The 25,894-nt window shown below is 23.1% G+C and overlaps 1 protein-coding gene across 1 annotated transcript in view; it reads left to right on the top strand.

Annotated features, from left to right (window-relative positions):
- The window catches only part of LOC132919081 (acid sphingomyelinase-like phosphodiesterase 3a), a 221,045-nt gene that overhangs the window by 40,810 nt on the left and 154,341 nt on the right, over positions 1 to 25,894 (top strand). The window contains exon 3 of the mRNA XM_060980431.1: positions 18,519 to 18,564. The gene's annotated coding sequence lies outside the window, so the exon portion shown is untranslated. The remainder of the gene's footprint in view (positions 1 to 18,518; positions 18,565 to 25,894) is intronic.

The following is a 25,894-nucleotide window of genomic DNA, read 5'->3' as shown; positions in this document are numbered from 1 at the left end:
CTATATTGTAATTTTATTTTCATTATTTTAATTAAAATTAGTCATACTTTTTAAATTTATATATTTTGTATCCTTAATAATTAGATATTTATACGTAATGCTCGTACATATTATTATTTTATATATTCTCTAAAACATACTATAGTTTGAGATATAGTAGAGTAATTACAAAATCATGATTATTCGATTGGGTTATTTAGAATTAGTTCATTAAATATTTAATAATTTAATTGATTTTCTTGGTTTACTAGAATATATAAAATATAAACAGGTATATTGTTTGGGAATATTAAAACTGATTTTTGACTAACATATCTAATTACGGATATACACTCTTCCTTTATTTGGTAATATACTTTGAAGCTTCTCTTGTGATTTAGTGTACAACCAATTTGAATCGTCATCGAAGTATATTCTTAAATGCATTCTATAATTGATCTGATTGATGTAATGTGAAACGCAACACGATATTTATATCTGTATAATCACCTCAAGTTATGTTTGTAAGCACAGAGTCTCTTTAAAGCTTTGATATAGATTTTCGCTCGAAACGATGAATTCAATGAAATTATATATTTTTAAAAACTCAATTCCTCTTTGTAGTTTCACTAAATTAATACAATAACTTATTGTTAAGTACCTGTACTACTTACACTTGTTGAATTTCAATTTAAACGTATTATTATTATGTATAATAAAAAAATCTATTGATAGTCAGCATTTTTTTTTCCTCTTATCAATGGTTTTATATTTCAAGTAGTAAATATCTACCTTTAATAAATGTAAATTATAAAGTTATATTTAAATTATTTGGTTTGATAATAATAAAAACTCACTAGACTGAAATAAAATATAAATAACCTTTCAGATTAGGTTACCAACGCTCATTCCTGTTGTAATATAATAATATATTATCTAATAGTATTGTTACCCACTACGAATCTTTTGTTAGCGACCACGTCTTATTAGCGGAAAAATGGCATATTTTCATTATTTTAAGAATGCAAAATTATAGATGCCTAAAAAAAAAATACTTAATTTATTATTAAGTTATGGTTTTTAAAATGCTGTAATTTTGTTGTAAAAATACATTTTGTCTGTAGTCAGCTAATATTATACTGTATTCAACCATTTTGGTGTTTGTTAATTTATGTATATTTATTATTTATACAAATAATATACATCGTGCGTTTTTATATAATTAATATTAATATTTATAATAAAAATTATAGTTATATAAATCAGTTTTTATTTGTAGAATAAAAAATAACAAATAATAAATCATATTATACTAATCCATTTAAACTCCGGATTAGTGAATGTCGTAATTAATAATATTGAATTATGTAATGGTATATAAAGTTATCCAAGATCACATATTAAACATTAAATTTTGTTTATTATATGAATGAATCATTATTTCTTTTTAACATTAATTTTTTTTATTACGCAAACTTCAAAATATTTTTACATGTATTTTAGATATTTAAAGCTACTAAATTCTTTAATGAAGATACTATTTAATGAAGGAACTTCGGCGTGGGTATAATCAATAAATATAAAACAAATTTAACTAAAAACCCAATCAAAAGAACTCAAAATGTATTTTATATGATTTATTCAGTTGATTATTTACTAAAATAAATTTTATATTATATTTGTTTTTAATTTAAATATTTTAGATGTTTACTAAAGCTATAAAATAAGGTATTTTTTTATTGTTATCACTTAATAGATTGAAAAAGGATGAGTAACGTTAGTTCACGCATAATCTATTCGAGGGCGTTTTAGATAACAAAAACGGTATATTATAAGAATTATTTTAATCGGTCTCATGGAAGTCTCACGATTAAAAGCGGAATTGTTACTTGAAGCTTTTGGAGGAAATGGTCCTCGAAATTACTCCTGTCAGTAACACTGTAAAAGTGTTTCGTGCCGTAAGTTGGCGAATAAAAGAAACAATTTTTTTCAACAGATCTCATCAACATTATTTCAACTGAATATTATACCTTATTTATTACCTATTCATTATATCTATATATTTTGATACTAATCAATTTCTACTTAAAAAAATTGTATAGTCAATTATATCTAAAAATCTTACGTGAAGGATACTTTTATATTATTGAAAAATAAAGGGAAACACAAATATTTAAATTTATTTTGAATAATGTTATCTTTAAATATTTCTTCAATTTTATTTTAGTTTATTAGTATTTGTATCTTGTTATTTCTTTTAAGTTTCTTAGTTATAGATATTTAATTCAAAATTATTTTTTGCACTTTGAAATTTTAGAATTTATACTAAAATAACCATTTATTAATCTAAATTATTTTCAAAAACAAGTCATCTTTTAATAGAATAGTTAATTAAAAAAGTTAGTGTATTTAATAACAAATAGATGTTCCAATAACGTTAAAATAAAGTTAAACTTCCGTTTAATTTAGGTATGGTTAATCGTAAATTAGCAATTACGTTTAGAATGATACGATTCTCGTAGGTTATTATTTTATCAGAACTAAAATCGTCATATTTTAAATATATATAATAATAGTTTTCTCGATTTTCGTAAAAGCTAATCAAATTATGAAATCGTTTTTTGAAAATTAGTTAGGTAACTCTTCATATTATGTGGTATATATTATCTAGAGTAGATTTGTAAAGTTATTTCTTTATTTTTCTTTAATAGCACACACGATGTATAATAGTTAGTATTTACGATTTTAATTTTATTAAACTTTGTTCAAGTTATTCAAATATTATAAAATGTAGTTTTGTTAGTGAAATAAAAACAATAAAAAAATAAAATATGAAAAGATATTACTTTCACCACAGGTGTTACATAATTGTTATACCAGCCAATATATCGGGAATATACAAGCATACTATAGGACGTTTCATTTTAAATTTTTTTTATATCCCATATTTACATACTTTCAAGAATATATACCAACAATTTTATTTGACAAAGGTGTATCTTTTTTTGTAATAGATAAATCGTAGTTATGTACAAAAAAAATACATATCCTTTTTTTTTAGATATGTTCTAATTATTATTATTACTATTATAATGACACCATTTTTTTTTCAATAAATTGTCACTTTCCTATTAATTATGTTTAAACTAAATTATTCTTGTTTAAATACTTACTATTGTTACATTAATACACAATAGCACGATACATATTTATTAAACTTATATTTAGAGAATTCCGCATCTATAATACATGTATAAAACATTATGGCAAACACTTGTACGCTAATTTTTATGAATTGATATACATTTATTATTGGTTATCTAATAATATAACAAGTAAAAAATAAAAAATACTTTATGGTACCCAGCTTTTATTTGATTGTCACTAATTACAGATATTAACATTCGTTTGATATCAAACTAAATGTTTACATTCCGTTCCGAAGAACGTTCAAAGCACATCATAATTAATTATAGAAAAAATAACAGTTAAATGTTACAAACTTGGGATTTTACATCAATTTACATAAAATGTAGTCCTAAGTTTAAATTAAATTAATTCTAAGGTTCCAGTAATGTGTACTTAAAAAGTTTTCACGATTCGGCTATATATTATGTATATTTATATTTTTAACTAAAAAATAATTTTATTGTTACAATAACTATATATAATTGCTCTATTATTCACAATTTATAAAATATATTTTACAATAAAATAAATGATTTATGCATATTATTCTACAAATTGTTCAATAAAAATACATAATTCCCAAATCAATCAATCCTATTAAACTAAATCTATAGTTTGATCTCTAGTGTTATATTATAACTTGTTGAACTATAAAATGGAAATTGATAAGTTATACATATTTAATGAAATGACATACTTTCAAAACATTTTTCTGAATTTAATTATGTTTAAGAATCAAATTAAATATTTGTTAAATATACGTTTGTTAAATTTACGATTGATCATCTAACGGTTCAATCACAACCAATATACATTATAAATCATATGTATATTTACAGACATTTTAAAATGGCGTTTTTGTTATAAAATGTACAAAAACCATAGAAGTCTTTGAACGCTCTAAATTCTATAATACATAAAAAAATACCATTAATTGTATATATGTACTTTTATAATAACACATATTATTGTCGATAATACTAATACTATTATGTGAAGATTGAATATATCAATAATTATGATATACAGTGAGATCCATTAGTAACTACACTTGATATTATAAAAATTTCTAATATTTTCGAAAAAATTTCTTTTACATAATTTGATGTAATTTACTATTTAGAAGATAAATAGGAAAACAAACATTTAGGACAATAAAATAATCATAACTTTTAAAATATTTTATCATTATCATATTTAAGTTTTATACATTTTTAAATACATATTTCGAAGCAAAAAAATGTTCGGAGAATTTCGATTCACGTAAATTTAATTTTTTTAAATAAGTTAATAGTTAAATATTTAATGAGTAGGAAAGAATGGTAAATGATTATCTGTTAATTAAACTGGTATACAACTCCTTTCAAATAACATTTAAATACTTATATAGTTATAACTAATACATTACTTGTACACATTTTATTTTTATAGATCGAAATACTTCAAATATTCTGCTTCAAAACATGAAATTAATAATATATAGTATTATCAAAAAAGTAAAAAAAAAACTTGATAATAATAAAAAAGTAATACATTAGTTTATAGATTTTGTTTTGAAAAACCATCAAGTTAGTAAAAAAAATATATTACAAACACAAATTAACACTTTTTAAAATAATAAGTGAAGACACTTAAATGAATCACCTAGTACTATATGCATTCATATTATACTAAATACTCGTTAATACGACAATAACTTAACTGTATATATTTTTTCAATTATGTGTAATACATTGCGTATTGCGTATTTCATATGTATATATCTATTAATAGATGAAATATAAAATGTAATTATATATACTGAAATATTTTATTTCTGTATTCAAAAATAATAAAATATTTTGAGTAAAATCATATATCTCTCTACTAGCAATAAAGAAAATGGGGTCAGCTTTAAGTTTTAATAACCTCGTGGGATCTAGGGCAACCGTCATTAACATATTACATCGCGTGGAACTTAGTTGATTAAAATAAATTGATATTGTAAAACAAATTGAAGACATTAAGGTCTAATTAAAAGTAGAGAGTAAAATGTAAATTATATCCCTAATAATTACCTCAACTTTTCATCAGTACCGGATAAATGTCTCATAAAATTAAAATGCTTTGTATTCAAGCGCCTATTTTTTTTCTAAAAACTTAATCTTGTATCAGTAATGTTTTAAAATATAAATAGTCTTATAATTATTAAAAATACTTATATTAAAAAGACAAAAACAATTAATTATGAATCACTTATTAAATTGTTAACTTACTAAATGTAAGGTATTTTAGATGCACTTTAAAAAAAATTGCGATGACACATAAATTCCTCGTATATTTTAATTAAGCATCCTTAAAAAGTAACCGGATACCGTTAATTATTTCTTAATTAATAATTGCAAATAGTTAGTTAAAAGTCCAATATTAATTTAAAAATTGTGATTATGATGTTAACTTGGCTGAATAGATTGTTTATACAAAATTATAAACGTTAATTTTATAAAGCAAACAATGAATACGTGTAAATTATAATAAATGCAAAATTTAACAATTATTGTATATTTTTTTGATATTTGTATTTAATATAATGTAAATGTTACACTTTACCATCTTTACCTATGCCTTTTGATTAAGTAAGATGATATACATTTGAAAAAACAAATTAAATAGTGATATTGATGTATCTTATTAAAATCATATATATATATATATATATATATATATATATATATATATATATATATATATATGTATATATTTAATAATATTTTAATTTTTAATTATAAATATACGTATGTCATATAAAATATTTAACTAGTAATGTTAAATTATAACATATAATATTTATATACAAATGGATAATATACCAGAAATATTGCATTTTTCTCACTTCTAAATCTATTCTAAATTATTATTTCTTTTATACAATATACAAATAGTGTTAACGACATACGTGATAGTTATTCATTTCAAAATGTATTATGTCGCTATAAAAACTATCAAACAAAAATCGTCAACATATTCTTGAAAATCGTTGTATAAAAAATATTTTTCTACGATAATCTTACCAAACTATTACAATAAAACAAGTAAAAGAAAGAAAACTGTATTTGTTTCAAAATATTTATGAATTGTATACTCTTGGTAAAGCATTGTATATGATTAGCCCATAAATAATATATTAGATATAACGTATAGTTTTCTATAGCTTAAGAGCATTAGTTATGTACTTTTCATACATTATTATTACCACTTAAGTTTGACGTTATTAGAATTATTGATTTCAGGCAGTCTTATAATTTTCTCATCGTATATATTATATCGTATGGTATCGTTGTAAGTTATTCGCACGATTACTTTGTGAACTATAACCAACTCCGCATTTAACAGTCCGTCAGATAGTCCGGATTACTTGTAGTAACATCGAACGTTGATCTTTAGTGGTGGCTGAATAATGACACTTGGCCCAGCAGGTACTTAGTAAAAGCAATTTATTGAGTGATATTATGAAGCCAAGTTGTGAACTTTTGAATTTAAAGTCCTTATATTTTGTTTCCGATAGACCCTATTTGATCAGTACTATAATATTATATTTCATAATATATATTTGCCAAGAAAGTTATAATAAAATCAATAATATAATATTGAGTCGTTAATACTGGATCCCAATACTTAGGTTTTACCTAATACGTTTACTAATTGATTACAGTTGCAATATTTGTAAACATTTATTCCATGCGCACATAAAATTTCATGAACTTAAAAGAATAAAAATACAAGCCAAAAACCTGACTAGAATAATATGTTTTCAAAATCAAATAAGAAAATACATTATGTAAGTAAATAAAAATCCTTAAAAAAAAAAGTAGAATTTCTAATAGGAGAATTCAGGAAAATAATATAAGTTATCTTGTATGATTTGGTTAAATTGTAATTGACATTTCACTAATATAAACTACCTAATAGAAACGTTTAATTCACAAAAATGAAATTGTATTTATTTTAATTGTTGTGTCATAATGTATTATTAGTAAAAATTAAAAAAAACTATCTTTAATACTTTAATTGAGTTAATATGATAACCGTCCAGTATATTATATAGTTTAATTATAATATAAAATAAACTAAACATATTATATTTAATAAAAAAATAATTGTATTATAGTCTACGCATATAATTTGTATTATTATATGAATAATACGTGTTATTCAAACACATGTCTATAATATAATCTATTAACTGTATTAGAATTTATGTTACTTTGTGAGAGTAACGCTTTAATGATTTTCACGTACCCAAAATAGTCAATAAAATATAAAAAATCTCCAATTATATTAAGATGTTTGTCATATATTTCAATATATTATGAAATGAATCACTTAAATTTATATTTTAATTTTATTTCATTCAAAAATCTCTTTTTATATTTACATTAGAGCTTAGAATCAATTTTATAAAATGTTCATTTTATTATTATTATTTTAATTAAAATCATAGAATAACCTTAAATATTGGGAGTAAAAAACATTTATTCATAAATTATAATTTATCGATTCATGTGCTTTCAATGTATTCGCAGTTATTAATAAAAAGTTGCATTTCGAGACTTCGAGTAATGAAAAGTAATAACGTTGGTATCTCATGGGAGACAGCAAATTAATGATTCCATCGTTAAACTCTTATTCATACACCCAATTTTTTACTCAGTGTTTTGAATATAATATTGTTTTTAAATTCTTGGTTAATTATCAAAATATATTTGTTTTAAAACGTTTGTGTTCTCATAAATAACATAAATAATTATACTCTTTTTTACTTAAGCGTTAGGTATATACGACTTTATTCAATCATCATAATAATATGCTCAGTATTTTTACTAATTTTTGCTACTGCGATATATTATCGCATATATTTTTTCAAATTAGTGATAAATATTAAATACATTTATACAAAAATAAAAAATAAGAAATAAAAATATGAATTATACGAAATTGTGATTATTTTTTACGTTTTACAATATAATTTGATCAACTTACATTTTTAAATATAATTTATCACTTTACAGTTTTTAATTATTTAATTGTCTTTTAAATATAGTGCTTTATGTGTTTTTTAAATAAAATAATTTTATATCAGATATTTATGTTATATCTTAATTTTTACTGTGTTAAGTAAAACCAGAAAAACATGAACTGAAATTGTGTAACTAAATAACTATGACTATTTCAGCAACTTTGTTTACACACCAGTTGAATGTGAAGGTTTATTTTTTTTTTTTAATGAGCGGTTCGTCAAATTCACAACCATCCGACTGAAAGTCAAATATGTAAAACCTTTAAACGTTCTATTCAGAGAAATGTATTTTAACGAGCTGGTAAATTGCATTTGAAAAAATACTAAACGTCAGAATATCTCATAAAATGTATAGTGTTATTAAGCAAACATTTGATTTGATAGTTTTTTTTAAGTTTCCTTTGAAACAAAAAATTCAGATATGAAAAATGAGAAACTACTCGTCGATATTTGTTCACTGATCACGTTTCATACATTTGTGGCTTACTATTTAATAAATTCAAATTTTTAAATTATTAGAATTTTGTGAATAGATGTGTGTCCAAACTCCAAAGAACGTAATACAAATGTCACCTATAAAACAAACTAACGAGTTAATTTTATTATCTATTCTGATAAATTCTGATACAAATTCAATCAAACGGAACATGCTAACTGATAATTATATTAGTAATTAGCTGAGATTTCAAATAGACATTATTTACTGTAAAAATATGTAGGTTTTATTGATCAATAAAATCAACGAAGATACTCTAAAATAAGTGTTCTTAAACTAATCGCAATGAGAATTTAGGAAAATCACTTATTATTGAATAATTACCAAATTGTCACAGTAATTATTATTACATATAATTATTTACCGACCTTGTAAACGTGGACTTGTTTTACACATTTTTAAAACATATTTTATTGTAAATAATGACTGCGAGTTAAACGTCATATTGACTTAAATACCAATATAAAAAATTGTTACATATTTTAATACATATACGATATACAAAATTGACTCATTAACTAGGTACATAATACTTTATAAAGTAAATTATATTTTTGAATCGATTTTATCAAATATGAATTAATTAAAAACAATATTATTTATAAATTGCCATTTACAAATTAATTAATCAATTTTGACTAAATTTAAAAAAAAAGGTAAAATTTACTTAATAAATTTCAAGAATACATAAACTAAATTCTAGTTTTGTAATAAAATAACACATTTTTCCAGTCAGTTAAACATTTTTAATAAATTAAGTTAATTATTTTTGAATTCATACTAATAGAAAATATTTGTATTTATTATTTTTAAGAATAATTAAATTTTGAATAAAATGTGGTTCAATAGAGAATAAGAGAATAAAGTAATAAAAGACTATTATAAACTTTTCTTGGAGAACTTTATAAGTGAAAGTTAAATCTAAATATTCTCTAAGGACCTTTTTTAGATTAAAAAACAATTTCCAAATGGATTTTGAAAGTGCAGACATGCACTGAATACTGTAGTGGTGATAAACTTGTGATTGAAGAGTTCAAGCAGAGCATAATTGGTTACGTCATTTAAAAAAAAAAATGGTTTTCTAAATTTAATAATAATGAAAACCATGTTTGAGATAATGGTTTTAGTTTTTATAGTATTTGTTATTCAAAAAAATCAATTATCTGTATTCGCTGTATCTATAATACGATCATAATATAATATTTATAAAAAAAAAGATATTATTAAATGTATAATATGTTAGAATAAATTAAATGAGGACTTAATACCTGTATTAATTAAAATTAATAGAAGTTGTTTTAAACTTATTGAATACCAACAACTTAAAATAAAATTGCATTTTAAAATTTTTAGTTTCTGAGCAGAGCAATGAAATTATTGATTTTAAAAGATGTTTATTTATTTTTTTTTTTTTGTCTTTCATAGCCTTTTTAACAGTAAAAATGCTTCAATTTACTATTTTGAGGTGATTTTTAACTGTAATTTTGATCTAGTCGGTACTTCTGGGACACGAAATTAAACAATTCTGAGTACTTTTCCAACTAACCAAGTGAAAAAAATATGGTGAAATTTTTTACCGGAAAATTAATTAACTTTTTTAATGAACAATAATTATTGAAATGTAATTTTATATATGATTTATTTCATTATCTTTTTGTTAAAAAAAAATAATCGTAAATACTTTAAATTTTCGAAATAATATTTATTTTTTCATTTTTTATTCATATAGCATTTAATTTTGAAAATAGATTTTTTGAGATATTTATAGATAATTATACCACGAACTTATTTACACCATTTTACGGTAAGGTGGTATAGATTCGAGTTAATAACAATAACATGGTATGGTATAAATATAAACTATAATTAATACAATAGTTAGGTAAGGAACAAGGTAGTATTATAACAGACTCAATTTAATAATAATAACACAGTAAGTATCTATGATATACATATTAAATAATATTATTATATGATTAAATATTAATAATATAATACATTTAATTTAGTCTACATAACTTAAATCAACCTATGGTAATACAAAAAGGAAATAAATTATTTTAATAGAAATCTCTGACAAAATGTGTCTGCTCAGAATCATTTTTCGTGTACAATGATAATAATATTATATCATTTGATTCAAATTTTACACGTCTTTTACTGTAAAAAACTCAATGAAAATCACCTGCTGTATAGAAGAACGGTACAAATTCTTCCACCTTTTTTTAAATATATATATTATCATAAAACTTGCCTTCTTATATTAGGTTTGTGGTATTCAACAATATTTTCCTATATAATATGATACTTCATTACATTTTCGTGTAAAGTAAATTTTTTTTATTAATAAACATTCAAAAAACGTTGAAAACAAGTGATGTATATTTATATAATTTTAGCAATAAATAAACTCTAAGTCACATCATGTACGCAATACACACTATGCATATACTATAGTCTACAATTCTATAGAGATTGAATCGTATGATATTGTTTAGAATATCAGCTTTGCTTGTATGGATAAATAAATTTGAATGCGTTACAAAATTAAAAAAAAAAATAATCATCATGCCTTTTTTATTTGATTTCAAGATAAAGATTGAAATATGATAACTAACTAACATATGATAATAATTCATAATTTAATGAACTTTTTATTTTAATAATTTATATTTTTTGAAGAAATTTCAAGTAAAATTATATTGATATTTTACTCATAGTATTATCCGAATTCACGTTGAGATAAAATAATTTTTGATGACAAGTTATACAACCATCAACATAAATATTGATCATATCAAAATATAACTAATTTAAAGTTAAAATTAAAATTAAAACTTTAATAAAATTAAAAATTAATAATTGACATTGCCGACATTTTTATGACATTTTATTAACAAAAACTTCAAAAAAATGTTTGTTATAATTTATTATTAAATAGCTGTTTATAGGTTTCTTTAAAATTGAAAAATATTATAGTATAAACAAAAAGGCATTTCTGGAACTGTTTAATCAAGTAGAATTTTGTTAAAAATGCATACTCGTTTATCTAACCCGACTTGTTTATGTTTAACTCAATTTTCTCAAAGATCACTTTACAAATTCAAATAAACCTATAAAAAATAATATCTGTTTTATTTTTAGACAGTTATAGATTTTTTTTTTAATAAACTATTCATTTAAAAAGTGTTTTATGTGTTTTTTCTTTTAATAAAACAATTTACGGTACTTTAAATAATATATTTTTGCTTCGTTTATAATTTAATAGAATTAATATACTAAGAACCTTACATAATATCTAGTAAAGTCAATATATTATGTAATAAAATGAATAATGTATCTTATTGAATATATTTATTATTTAATAATTATATTTTTGTGAATACTATGAAAAAATCACGTTCATACTATATAATTGTGGTATATAATATGGTAGATATTATTTTTAATAATTTTTTAATATAGCATATACATATTATATAATAATACACTTACAGTATATATGTTATATGTGTATGCGTTATAGTAAACAATTATTAAAAATAGTATCTACTAGCTATATACCATATTATACACTGCAATATAATATGAAAGTGTTGATTTTTTCAAGGTATTCACAAAAATGCAATTAATAAATAATATATTTATTCAATAAGGTACAGTTTTAATTTTATAATAGATGGATTTATTTATATTTTTATTTATTTTACTTACTTTAATATAAACAGCAACAAAACCTCAGATTTAACAGAGTATTCAACTTAAAATTACACAACTTACTCTCTTGATTACCATCATTAATTACATTTTACAAACTATTTATTTTATAATTTACTTAACCACGTATTTCGTTTGACACCATATTATATAATTATAATTATTTGACTCGGGAAATATTTATGGGACCATTTCCCATACACGTTATCGTGTATCTAAAGTGTAAATAAATTTTTAAAGTGACACTTTTTCGGTTTTTATTTTTTCAGGAAACACCGATATTGGTATCTACCTATTCGGCAAACATGCATTCATTGTTAATACGTTTAAATGTGGGTGTAGAATACAAAAAATATTAAATAAAATAACATCGAAGACACTAGGTCGTTGTTTAAAATATATTTGTGTCGACTGCGTCACAAAAATACGTATACCATGATGGCATGATATCATAATTCATAATATTAAAATTACCGATATAATTGAAAATTGCAGTGTGGAAAGCCTTAAAATTCACGAGGAGTCGCTCCGTCATCGTATTTTACCGATACCGGCGATACCATTTTACTGTATAATGTCACCCACTACTGATGGTTATTAAAAGTCGTGCAGTAACACTTATGCAGAATAGTGGTGTTGCGAGGGTATAGGGGTTGTGTGGTGCTGTGGTGGTGAACAGTAAACGTCGTCACTGCCACCCTCTTTTCTCAACCAACAACCCACCAACGGCACCAGCACACAAACACACCTCCGTTGTCATTACCTCAGTCGTCATCGGTTTGTGCGTGTCTGCGTACGGTCGGTATTAGAAGGGCACACACACACACACACACACACACACACACACACACACACACACACACACACACACAGATACATAAATAAGAGCTAGGAAATGATTGTGGTCGCTGTGTAATACAGTAGGTTGCTCTTACAGGATTAACCGGGAAAAGGATCGTGGGCGGTATAGAATATATGGAGAATAATCCTTTTGGGCGAACAGGACCGCGGGGAAACCGCCGCCCTAGGTTTTTGGCAACCTGACACGATTTCCACCAGCCGCGTTTTATCCGATCTCGCTCGCGCGTCTACACACAAACCTTGAAAGTCCTCTCCCATTCGTCCCCTCGCCAGCACCGCACTCGTTTATACAATGTACATGAACACTTGTATAATATATATAGGTATAAATACTTTTGTTTGTGCGTTACACCGTATGTTAAGGGCTCTGTATGTGCACGGCAATGGCAGTGGCACCGACGATGGTGGTGGTAAAGGTAGTTAATCAATAAATGAAAAAAATTAGTGCTCTGCACACTCCCGCTACAGTCCTATAACTTTTTAAAAATATTTATTTTATTGTCTAATTATCCCAACTATAATTCAAATTTCACTATAAATAACACTATAAAAAATATGTACTTGAATAATATTAAACAGTTATCCACACATACATTATTTTCTATAAATATATAATATAATATATATTACACGTCTTAAGATTTTAATAGCTAATCTATATTTGTATATATTTTTATTAATATAAAGAATTATTATTTTTTTTAGTAAATTAAATTTAAAAATTAAATTTAATATTTTTTATTTTAATTGACTGTCTCTAGCTATAGCCTATACCTATAAAATATTTTATTATTATTATTATTATTATTTTTTTTTTTTTTTGTTTTTGATAAATTCTATCATACTAATGCGTGTCTATTAAATATTATGCGTCATATTAAAATAAAATAAATATTTGTATAAGAAATAAAATAAATAATGATATTTTATGGATTCAATTACGAAAATAATTGTTATTTATACAATACTTATTTCCCCAATCGTTAACGTTTAATGGCCATTTATAATATTAAGTAAATAGCAACTACGTGCCTAATTCTGCAGATGGTTACGAAGTTTTGAGGAGGGTCTATTCCCATAGGAAAAGCCACTGTGCAAATATACCTGGACCTACGATCCCTGTGGTGTCGTATCAACAAAATCTGTTTAGCAGTTATTCACAGTAACATACCCCATGGTCGGAATACGAATAAGCTTTAGCACATGTGTATAAATATAATGTATATATATGTATATATGCGTGTGAGTATGTAATTTTAATCCTTTTTGATATTAACTCATGAATATCCATGAAGAATGGACCTTGTAATATTATTCTTATAAGTATAAAATCAATTACGGACAAATAATTCTTAGCATATTATATAATTTTTAATCTTAACGTTTAAACTTTATAAAATAATATAATTAAATGTATAAAATAGTTAAATACAAGTAAATTAAATTTATAGATATTTTATTTTGATTAAATTTAGTATGGTATAATATGTTTTAGTTGTAGTAGTCTGCCTGTTTCAATAACTTTGAATAGGTATTATGTAAATATAAATTTACTTCAATTATTTGATACAAGTTTTTAATTTTAATGTTATAGAGACTTAACATTTTTTAATGAATCAGATACTCATAATTACATAATGTATATAATATTAGAATTATCTTAGTATTTGTCAAAACTTTTAACATATTTTACTGCTATATGATAATCATAAATATCGATAGGGTTTAGTAAAGTTATCGGCCGTATTAGAATAGATACACAATAAATACGATGATAAGTTTATTGAATTACAACATAAATATGACAAGTCTTTTTTTTAACACTCGCTTCATTAATATGGACCATTTTGACATAATATTATATTTTTCATGATTTAACTAACAATTTATTGATAATTGTATTCAGATATATACACTTAAATAAATATAAATATATATCATACAAATAATTGATTAGCAAGTTGAAATGCTTTTTTTTTGATACGAATGGTTGGTGGTCAATTTCAACATATGGCGTAAAAGGTGGACCGTAACAATTGGCTTTGACCTTCACGCACAAGACAGTAGTATAAAAAAATACACGTAATTTAGTTACTTTGCCCTTTAAAAATAAATATAAAAAGGTTGGAAACGACGAATGAGGGGAATAATGTTAAAATTGTTTAGATTTTCCCTTAGGAAAACAGAAGTTTAAGAAAAATCGATTTTCAGGAAAAGAATTGTGTTCCAGGTACGTCCATCTGTACGTTGATGGAAAACAAGAGTAAAGGTACTCTATGGAGAAAACCCTAGAGAGCCCATACTACTTATTAGTACAAAAGGAATAGTTTTCCATTTTGTATTTCTCATTTTGTACGTGCTATTGGAAACTAAGCAACATTTACGCGTCCAGTTCTATTTCGATTATTTTCCATACGATGTTAATTGAATTTCATTTTAAATACCTCACCCCGTTCGCTTGGCATCTACCTTTTAACGCACAAAGTAAAAAAATTAATAAAACTAATGAATGGAGTATTTTATTCGTTTTGAATTTGAGAAAATATGCGGTAAATATTATTATTTTATCACTACACCTTGTGCATATTATATTAATGTCATGCATTTATACGTTCGGTAATATTATATTGCATACATATTAAATTCCATAGCGCGTTTTGTGGACCAACTCGTTTTCAATTGAAGAGCTAATAAAAACTGAGTAATTAAGCAGATATTTAAATGCAGGTATACGTATATATGTTATTGTTGTTCTGAGACGTACTTATACCCGCAAGACGGAAAACGGAATGAAATAGAATCATTATTATTGTATACAACGTTTATTTACATTATTAACAGTCTTACAGTGCATGCATATTAATATTACCAGCTTAAACAAATACTAAAATTTAAGTTTGAATAAATTTTCTATAGTAATTTTTGATCTCCTTAAAATAGTATTTATATTTTGTCTACGTTATGTGTATTTCGTCTTGACATAATTAAAACTTTTTTCGTAGAATCTGTGATTTTAACTGAAATATTAACTTAGTTGGTAATACGTTTAATAACTATATATAAAATATAGCATAATATGAAATAATATATTTTCAAATTTCAATCATAACACATATTAAAACTACTCATCAATTGTATGTTGTATATATTTTGTTTTTTATAGATGCCTATTATATTTCTCTAAGTTAAATTAATTATTGTGTTAACGTAATTGGATAATTATTATTATTAAGCAATAACTGTGATTTATATTTATTAATAATATGTACTTAATCAGTTTATAGTAGAAAATAATTATATTATGGCGATTTATCAAGGGGATAAAGAGAACATTTGGGTTCATAGTTGAGCTCATTAGACGTCCCTCTGCCAACGACCAAAACTTGTGTAGTATGGGATTTTCCAATCCATGTCGTTATACCCAGGGAATTAGCTTATAAATCGAGAAATACAGTGTCCAAGACAGTAATCACAGATTTAAGGGTCTTTAAATTTCAACTTGCAAGCAATATAATTATTGTGTCAACTGATAATGTATACTACTATAAAGATTTAAAGTTCGTATATTATTATGTGTGTTGCTTACAACTCAAAAGTGGTTCGGTTATTATGGATTTAGTAATCAATATAGTTCTGAATGGTACTCATATCTCATGTACACACAATATGCAATATTATACGCATGTATTGTGTATTTTATAGTTATCTGTGACTATTTATTTAATTTTAAAATATTTTTCTACAGTTTTCATAATAATTGTATTTTGTCAATAGCTTTACATTTGTTGTAAAATAAAAGTACAAATTAAAATTATTGGCATATCTATGTCCTTTTTTAATTAATTAAAAATACAAAATAATTAATATTTCTACTATATATAATATACGAATTTGTTTCAAATATTTGAACAATAATATTATTGGTATTAATTATGTTTGTGTATTTATATTTATTGAAAATTTACTGCATTTTCACACAATTCATTTTTAAAAAATAATTTATGAGTATTCCAGATTACCAATAATAAACTTTAGCACATAGCTTAGTATAAAATACATAAATTCCAAGATAACGCTGAGTATACTAAAATGTAATGAAAAACTTCTTTCAGTCATTCAGTTGTTAAGAAAGTTCAATAGGGTAAGTGACATAAAGTTTCTTGGGTTTCATTCTATCTCCATGTGTTACAGTTATTATTAAGCAGAATGAGAGTAACTTTTAAGTTTGTGTAAACTTAATGATACATTTTAAACTAAAACCTATTTTTTTCCATAGATATTTCATATCATCGGTACTTGTTAAAATAATAATAATTTTGTATTGTATGTATATTTTATAAAAACAAAAAAAACTTTACACGAAATCAATTTTGAAAAAAGTTTTTCTAAATGCATAAAAAACATAATATACAAGATAAACCTATTTATACTATTTGCCATTTTAGCCTTTAGAAATAATATTATAATAAAATACAGTTCAAATGTTCGTTGTTTATTATATTTTGAATGGCGTGAATCATGTAATTAAAATATTTTTTAGAAAAGTAATATTAAAAAATAATAACTATAAATAGGTACGTGTGTTCAAATTTCAATTTAAACATAAATTGTATAATTGTTTTTCCTTTTACAACAGTAATTTATCTATTTATTTTTAATATATTATTATTCATAACAGTCAATTTAAATTATTCATATAATATTATACGATTAGTAAAATAAGAAAATGTGACATAATTTAAAAATGTGATTCTCGTAAGGAAAGAAGAAATCCAACGCTAGAGACACACCTGAGATAAATTTTAGAAAGTGATTAGGAACTACACTGTTTATTTTCAAGGCATTTCGGAGAGTTATATGAATTTATCTTGATGTAAGATTATTTATAAGATAATTTGTGTGGTTGATAAACCATTTATGAGTTTTAAAAGTAAAAGAAATAAGTTCATTTAATTTTAAAATAAAGTTCTTTATGATGTGAACATCATTAGTAATATTATATTATATTAATTTGTTATTTGGAATAAATGTATTGAATGAAAAAGTTGTGTGGTATTAATATTGAGAGCTTTACATATGACCAACGTTATATAGCGTAATTTAACTTTAATTTTGTTAATTTTAAAGTTGTATGTTAAGGATTGGAAATTAAGCTTTTAACAGGTCTATATAAATGTATAATTTTTTTATTGATTTAGAAATTGTATTTTATGATTACAGATACCAATCAATTTCTGTGAATCAAAAATTGAGTTAAATATCTAACGTAAGTATTAAAAAAATTTTTTTGTTATCACGTAGCTTGTAAATTATGATAAAAATAAATTAACACAAAAATAAACTTCGCTATAATATGAATTATACAATCTATACCATATTATTCATATTAATATGCAAATTAAAATATATTTACTATATTGTAAAATCAGTACACAAAACGTAGAAATACGAGTATACACATACAAATATACAAAATATAAAATATATAAATATTATATTATAATATTTTATATTGTTATATATTATATAAAATATAACAATGAATTATTCTAATTAATATAATATATATTTTCAAAACTAATAAAAATCGATCTTTATATTTATATACATATTAGACTTATTAAAATATTTAATTGTTTTTGGAAATCAAAATTAATAAGCATACGTCATATTAGGTAGCAAGAAACATTTAAGATTATTGAAATAATACAATTTATGTTATTTTAAAGACTAATTAGATTTTATTTTTTATCTAATTAAATTATTTTTTTTTAATTAGAATACTATGGTAAATTATTTAATTATTTTTACAATTTTTATTGCCATTCATAATTGATACCGGAAAGGTTTCAAACCAAATACTTATTTTTGTCAAAATCAATTTATTTGATTACATTGAAAATCCAATTACATTTTGTTTACCAATTCAATTTAGAAAGGATTATCGAAGACATAATCAAATTTTGAATATAAAAACTTGTATTTTTTTCATTACTAACACGAGTTTTCCTTCCTGTCAAAATATTAGATGTGCGATTTGAATATAAATTAAACAGATATGAAACAATATGTTTAGCCCTTAAATAAGCTTCAAAAGTTCAGCACACCCATTGAAGCCAACTATGTAATAAAAAAGTGTATTTTCCTTATGTTAGGTAGGATACCATTTTGTATAGGCACCGGAAACTGATATGTAAAGTACGTGGACCGTATTCAAATGCTCGTGAGCAGATATTTGCCTGGTTTTGTTTACTTCGGTGCGATTGTATTGTACTATATATATATATATATTCGAAAGTTATTTTTATCCTGAATTAGTATTGTTAATCGAATTTACGAATTTTAATATAATATACACTATTATTACAATAAACTTACACAATGTACATATGGGGTACATACTTTTGTGCATACCATAATAATATTAGTATAAAATATATACACGTAATTATATCTAGGTACATTATTTAAAAAAAAATAGTTTAAGAAATCAGACTTAAGTTCTTGAAAGTGATCAATGTGTTTTAAAAGATATTAAAAGAAATTAAAGCAGTGGAAAATAACTTTTGAAACATCTAATGTATGATATTTGTATGTGTTTTATTAAGTAATTTAACATATTTTTTCATATTTTAAATTTGTCTATTGAACATTTTTTTTTGATAGAGTATAGATATTAACTACTATAGAATGAACTATAAATATATATTTTTAATCTCTTATACAAATAATAGTAGGTCTATACTCAACATTTTATATACATATTTATTCTAACTCAATTAATATTTTAATAAATGGTATATATGGTGTACATGAGTATGATTGTTTGATAGTTGTAATACAAATAATTAAAATACATAAGAGAGGAAATGTTTTGTTTAAAAACAATCGTTTAATTTGGTTTCAGTCTGTTTATTATTTGTGTAAATTCAACAAGATATTGAAGTGATACCTTTTTCGATCGACTATGTGGATATAATACAATAAGTAGTTAAAGTAGATACCAACGAAGAATATTATATTGTGTTATATAAAAAGAAACTTATGTTGGTATTAGAATCGAAAAGCATTGTTTCATAGTTTCGAAAGTTGTTTCAAATGAAAATGAAAATTAGTTGGTCTAATTTTTTAATACATTTGATTCTAATATATATATTAGATATATATATTATATTAATTTATTGTTTTATAAACGAAAAAATGGGTCAACGACTTATCGTATTTTTCCAGCATTATTTTCTCTTCGTCGTTTCTATATATATAAAAAAAAAAAAAATGAAAACAGACGTCGTTAAAATGAAAATGAAAGAGTTTTTAAAAAAAAGAAAATATTTCACTCTTAATTTTCGGAAAAATATATAATTGTCATTAACACTCGTTGAATTGTACGTATAATAACATATATAACTATGTAAATATAAAAAGTATAACCGTTTATTGTGATATAGTGAAATAAATAAGGGAGATATAATGACAATGAGAATTAAATGTCGATTACTACAATTGTGACTGCTGGTAGATTTAACAGTCTATTATAAAAATCCTATTGGAACATTTTAGATGGTAGACAATTTCTTTTCTTATTTAAAACTCATTAAAAATAAAATACAGTATATACATGTATAGAGTAGAACGCTTAAAATAATCTGTTATATACCTACCTTAGAAATTACATCCTTATTTTAGAGTTATTGACACTCGTTGAATCCTTCGTGTCATTAATAAACGACAATTTCAAAACGTTTTTGTTTTCATTATATTTATAATTTAATTAATTTAACTGAGATGGTAGTCTCTTACAAGATAACAATATTTGGCTTTAAAAACGGAGTAGATACTTAATATTTATTTATGGAGTGAGATAAATATTTTAAATTACTAAGTTAAAAATCAAATAATAATATATTACAATCTTTATGACAATAAAACACCAGGATGGTCTCATCTACACAAATAATAATTATAATTATTGTAATATATTTTGATCTTATGTGATAAAGCAGTTATTATACATAGAAAGTAGAGTTATGAAAATTATTATACAATTTATATTATCTTACGCTCATACTTTGTGCTATTCTACAGACATTTTCTCGTTGTCCAGTTTTTACATGTTGTAAATCAATATTTTAAACTTATAATTTTGTCGTATTCGTATAATTATTTACCTAAAACTTTGCATCTTAAAATGTATTTCGGAAATTATCTTATTTCCGTATTTGAAATTTCGAAATTGTCTCATATTACTACAAATCATCATTCTAAAATCCAATAATTTTATGTAAGTAAGGTTTATATAATAAAATTATAATTTAGTTATAGTATACATTCCAATGTTTTTAGCAAGACCTTATAATATTCTAAGATTTTTACAAAAAAACTCCAAATACTTTTAAACATTTTCCAGGTGCACATGGTTTTAAGTTAGTAATAAAGTTTTTAGTAAAAACGAAGTATAAAAATAAACAGATGTGCATTATGGTAGTAATTTTTAGAGTATTTTATTGTCTTAACTTATGCTTTTAAAAATGGTTAAATTAGTAAAAAAAAAAAAAAAAAAATACTTTAAACCAAATACAATTGAGCAATCCATATCACTTCACTAAGCTGTCGCAAATTAGTATTAAAATATGAAGGTATGCTGTTTTAAAGTTATTGGACATTTTTAAGACCTTCGCACTGAATATTACATTTTCAAATAAATATAATATACTTGTACTATGTACATTTCACATTTAAGCTAAATAAAAAACGATTATTTTGACGGTCCATCGTTAGACCAAGAAAATTTACTGTATAACCTTTAAAAATGCCATTAAAATATCTAAAAAAAATTACCTATACAATTAAAAATGTCAAATATTGTAAAATAAAAGTTTTAAAATTGAATTAGTTGTTACATAGTTCATACCACGTTTAAGAACAAACTAAAAAATAAAAATTAAAAATGAACTTTACTCTAAATTCACAGTCATATTTATAACTATTGTTTGGAAAACCTATTTATCATTTGTGTACATATAAAAATATTCATTAAGATTGATATATTATGTTCGGTAACATTGTCTTGTTCAATTGGCTTGGATGCACAAAATACAACTTAAACACACATATACAGACAAACAGATATAATATCATTGTGTCCGATATACGTGATTGGATCCTCCCACCAAACACGGGGACAAGTCGTAAACATTTGTGGTCGAGAAAATCGTAAACCGTTCAGTTAATTAACACAAATTTCGGGCCAGGTGAATGTTGTCCCGCCTTTGTAGACCTAAACTTGGGCGTATAGGAATGCGAGCCAAGCAGTTTGTAGGTACCGTATACGGTGGGATGAAATGGTGAACTGATCATTACAGGGGTTCAAAGGAACATAGAAATTGTGCTTATCGATTCAAATAGTAAACTTGAAATTTTCACAGTAGACATTTTTTTCGGTATACTCGTACGTATTACATAACTTTATAAAGGTTATTTTTTGTACGTATATTTTATAATATTATGCTAACTATTATGTTGTCATATTCTCATAATGTAAGTAAAATATATAATTTATATACTCGGTAGTTACACTTGCATATAAATTTAATATTTCACAATAAACGAATATATTTTTTTTTTAATCAAGATTAGTGTTATCGATACCTGAATACTATAAATAGACAATAATTTTCCACAGTTAATACAAATATAGTATTTATATTTTTAAATAAGTTTAATCTATGAGAACAATATCCAGATGAAAATATTGTACTTTTATTAAATTTATAAAAATAATTTGTTTTTAAGGTACAATTTTTTTTCTGTTAACGTCTACGTGTCATTCAATATTAAACAAACATATTACAGTTTGTTACATTTGTGTGTTTAAAATTTAAAGGCGCGCATCGGTGATTATTAAATGGGCAAAGAGATTAACAGTTTCCTGTCTTGTAGGCATTCCTTTAAACTTTAAACGCTTATAGGTAGATCATAAACTATTTATTTAAAATTAGATGTAAGTAACTACACCACAATGTACAGAAACATATTTATACAACTAATTTTTTTTCAAATGATTTTGTGCTACTTCTTTTAATAATCGATATATTTTTTTTAAATTTTAGTTTTTATATTTAACAAGAATGCTAAAGGATTTAAAATATATATTATATAAGGATATCTAAGTTTAAGAGAGAGAGGTGCCTATTTTATATTTATAATATATTTACTATTAATAACTTATTATCATTTTATCTATAATATCTATTACTTATAAATTTGCTGATTATTTTATTCATTTGTGAATTATGATATTTTTTGGTTTATTGTCTTACGTGTACGGTGTACTATTCATCATAGTGTTAGATGAAAATTATAATAAAATATTAATAAATTAATTTAATAGATTCATTCAAATAAAACAAAATTCTATTGAATAGCCATTAAGTCTTTGATATACTGTAGTAGTAAATATAATAATACAACAAATTATTTTATTAAATTAGCTACTTTAAACTTACTTAATAATTAAATTAGTTACCAACTAGAAAATATATTACATGAATAATTTAAAATATGCGGTAACTCGTTATATATTTTTTCCGAATAAAAAATAATTATTGTTATTAAAACCAGCTATTTAATGAGGAGAGTGATGTAATTTTTGAAATCTAAATAGTTAAATATTCATTATAATATGTTTGTTAGAGGAAGTGTTTAATGGATTTACTAAGTCAAAAATGAAAATAATATTGCAAAAACATTGAACTAAAATAGTAATTTTATTATTTTTAATACTATAATACAATTTATTTGTGCAAACTCTCAACATACTGTTTTTATTTTTATTTTTACACTTAGATTTAATTTTAAAATACCCGAAGAACAAATTTAATTGTTAAACATAATAATTTTTAAATTAACAATTTGTAATCTAGATTAAAAGATACAAGATTAACTTGAAAATATTCTAATAATTGTATTATAGTATATATATATATACTTATTAAATATATTTTAATATGTACCTGCACGAGTAATTTATTATTAATTAATTCACTAAAACACTATTTTCAAACAGTTTTGAATGTTTATAAGTTATAACATTTACATTGTAATTTATATGTTAAATAACGAACAGTATTATTATATTTCGAGAATTCAATTGTAGAAACTTGTTTCAGATACTACTATAATCTATATTTTAGAAACTATACCTATTCATAAATTAATAATAATATTAATTACTAAATTTCCCATTTCAAGCAAGTCCGTTCATTGATATTTTTGGATTAGAAATAGAGCCTTTGTAAAGTTACATTACACATACGGTCCAATCAAATCACATTAGGATTTTACTTCCAATAATATTTCTATCAGATTTAATCCATTTGGATGGTTCTACCCATACATCATGGGCCATAAATTTCAAGGGTTCTATCTATACTACCAGGTAGGCTAATGTTTCAAGGATAGTATTACCGTTTTTCTAAAAGGAGAATAATATCAAGTGTTTTGATATAATTATTAACAAGAGGTACAAATGGGTAATATTGATATTATGATATATTATATTATATAATAAGACTTATTGTCGGTAAGATAGTAATGTGATTACTTTTTCATGATGATAATTTTATTTTTATTCAACTCATATGTTTCATTTTTATTTTTTAATGATTGGTAATTAAAATCCAGATTCTTCCAGTCTACAATTTAATGTGTTATTTCTTAATCATTATAATATGTAATATTATACTTGAATTTCCCTAGAACCATTATGTTTATAATATAGATATTGATTTTATAAGTGTTCAATGTTTTAATACTTATTACTGAATAATCTTGAAGATTTGGGATTTCAAGTAAATAAATAAATGTGATATAAGCTTGACAGAATGTGTTTATAATACAATATTATTGCAAATAAAAAAAATTTTAAATTGTTTACGCCTTAACGTGGTAAAGATATATTTCTTAAATAGATTTAAGATAGATAAAAACCATGTCGAATACAATTTCATCTTGATCACTATATTTAAATAATAAAAACTTAATATGGAATAATGTGTATTGACTATTAAAAAAAATAATAATTAATATAATTCTAATTAAATGTTATATAAATATACAACTTTAATTTTAAATCTTTTTTAATGTAGTAATTTATAGTGATGTTGTAACCATATATAATTCAAAATAATAATATTTAAACAAAACAATTTAAGCAGTGATCTTGGATTAGGTTTTTTTTAATTTGCAACTTCAAAAAATTGCACAGGACTGTTATGCATATATTACCTACTAGTACCAACTTTATAAATTACTTATTTTCGTCTTAACGTTATAAAAAGTATTATTGTACCATTATTAAAAAAAAATGTCTGTATCAAATGGTCATTGGTCATGATACTTAATACTTAATAGGTATATAATTACTAAAAAAGTTATGATGTTAGCCTTCCCCATATTTCTGCAATATATTATATTTTACTCTATTATAATACTATATTATTATGTGATATTTATTTTTAAGTATCTACGTCTACCTTTATTTTGTAACTGATTCTTAACCGTCGAACGTTTTGTTAGATTACTTTAGTTTTTAAATC

Source organism: Rhopalosiphum padi, chromosome 2 (genome assembly GCF_020882245.1).
Source record: "Rhopalosiphum padi isolate XX-2018 chromosome 2, ASM2088224v1, whole genome shotgun sequence".
In the NCBI taxonomy this organism is placed as follows: domain Eukaryota; kingdom Metazoa; phylum Arthropoda; class Insecta; order Hemiptera; family Aphididae; genus Rhopalosiphum; species Rhopalosiphum padi.
This window is presented reverse-complemented; position numbering and strand designations above follow the sequence as displayed.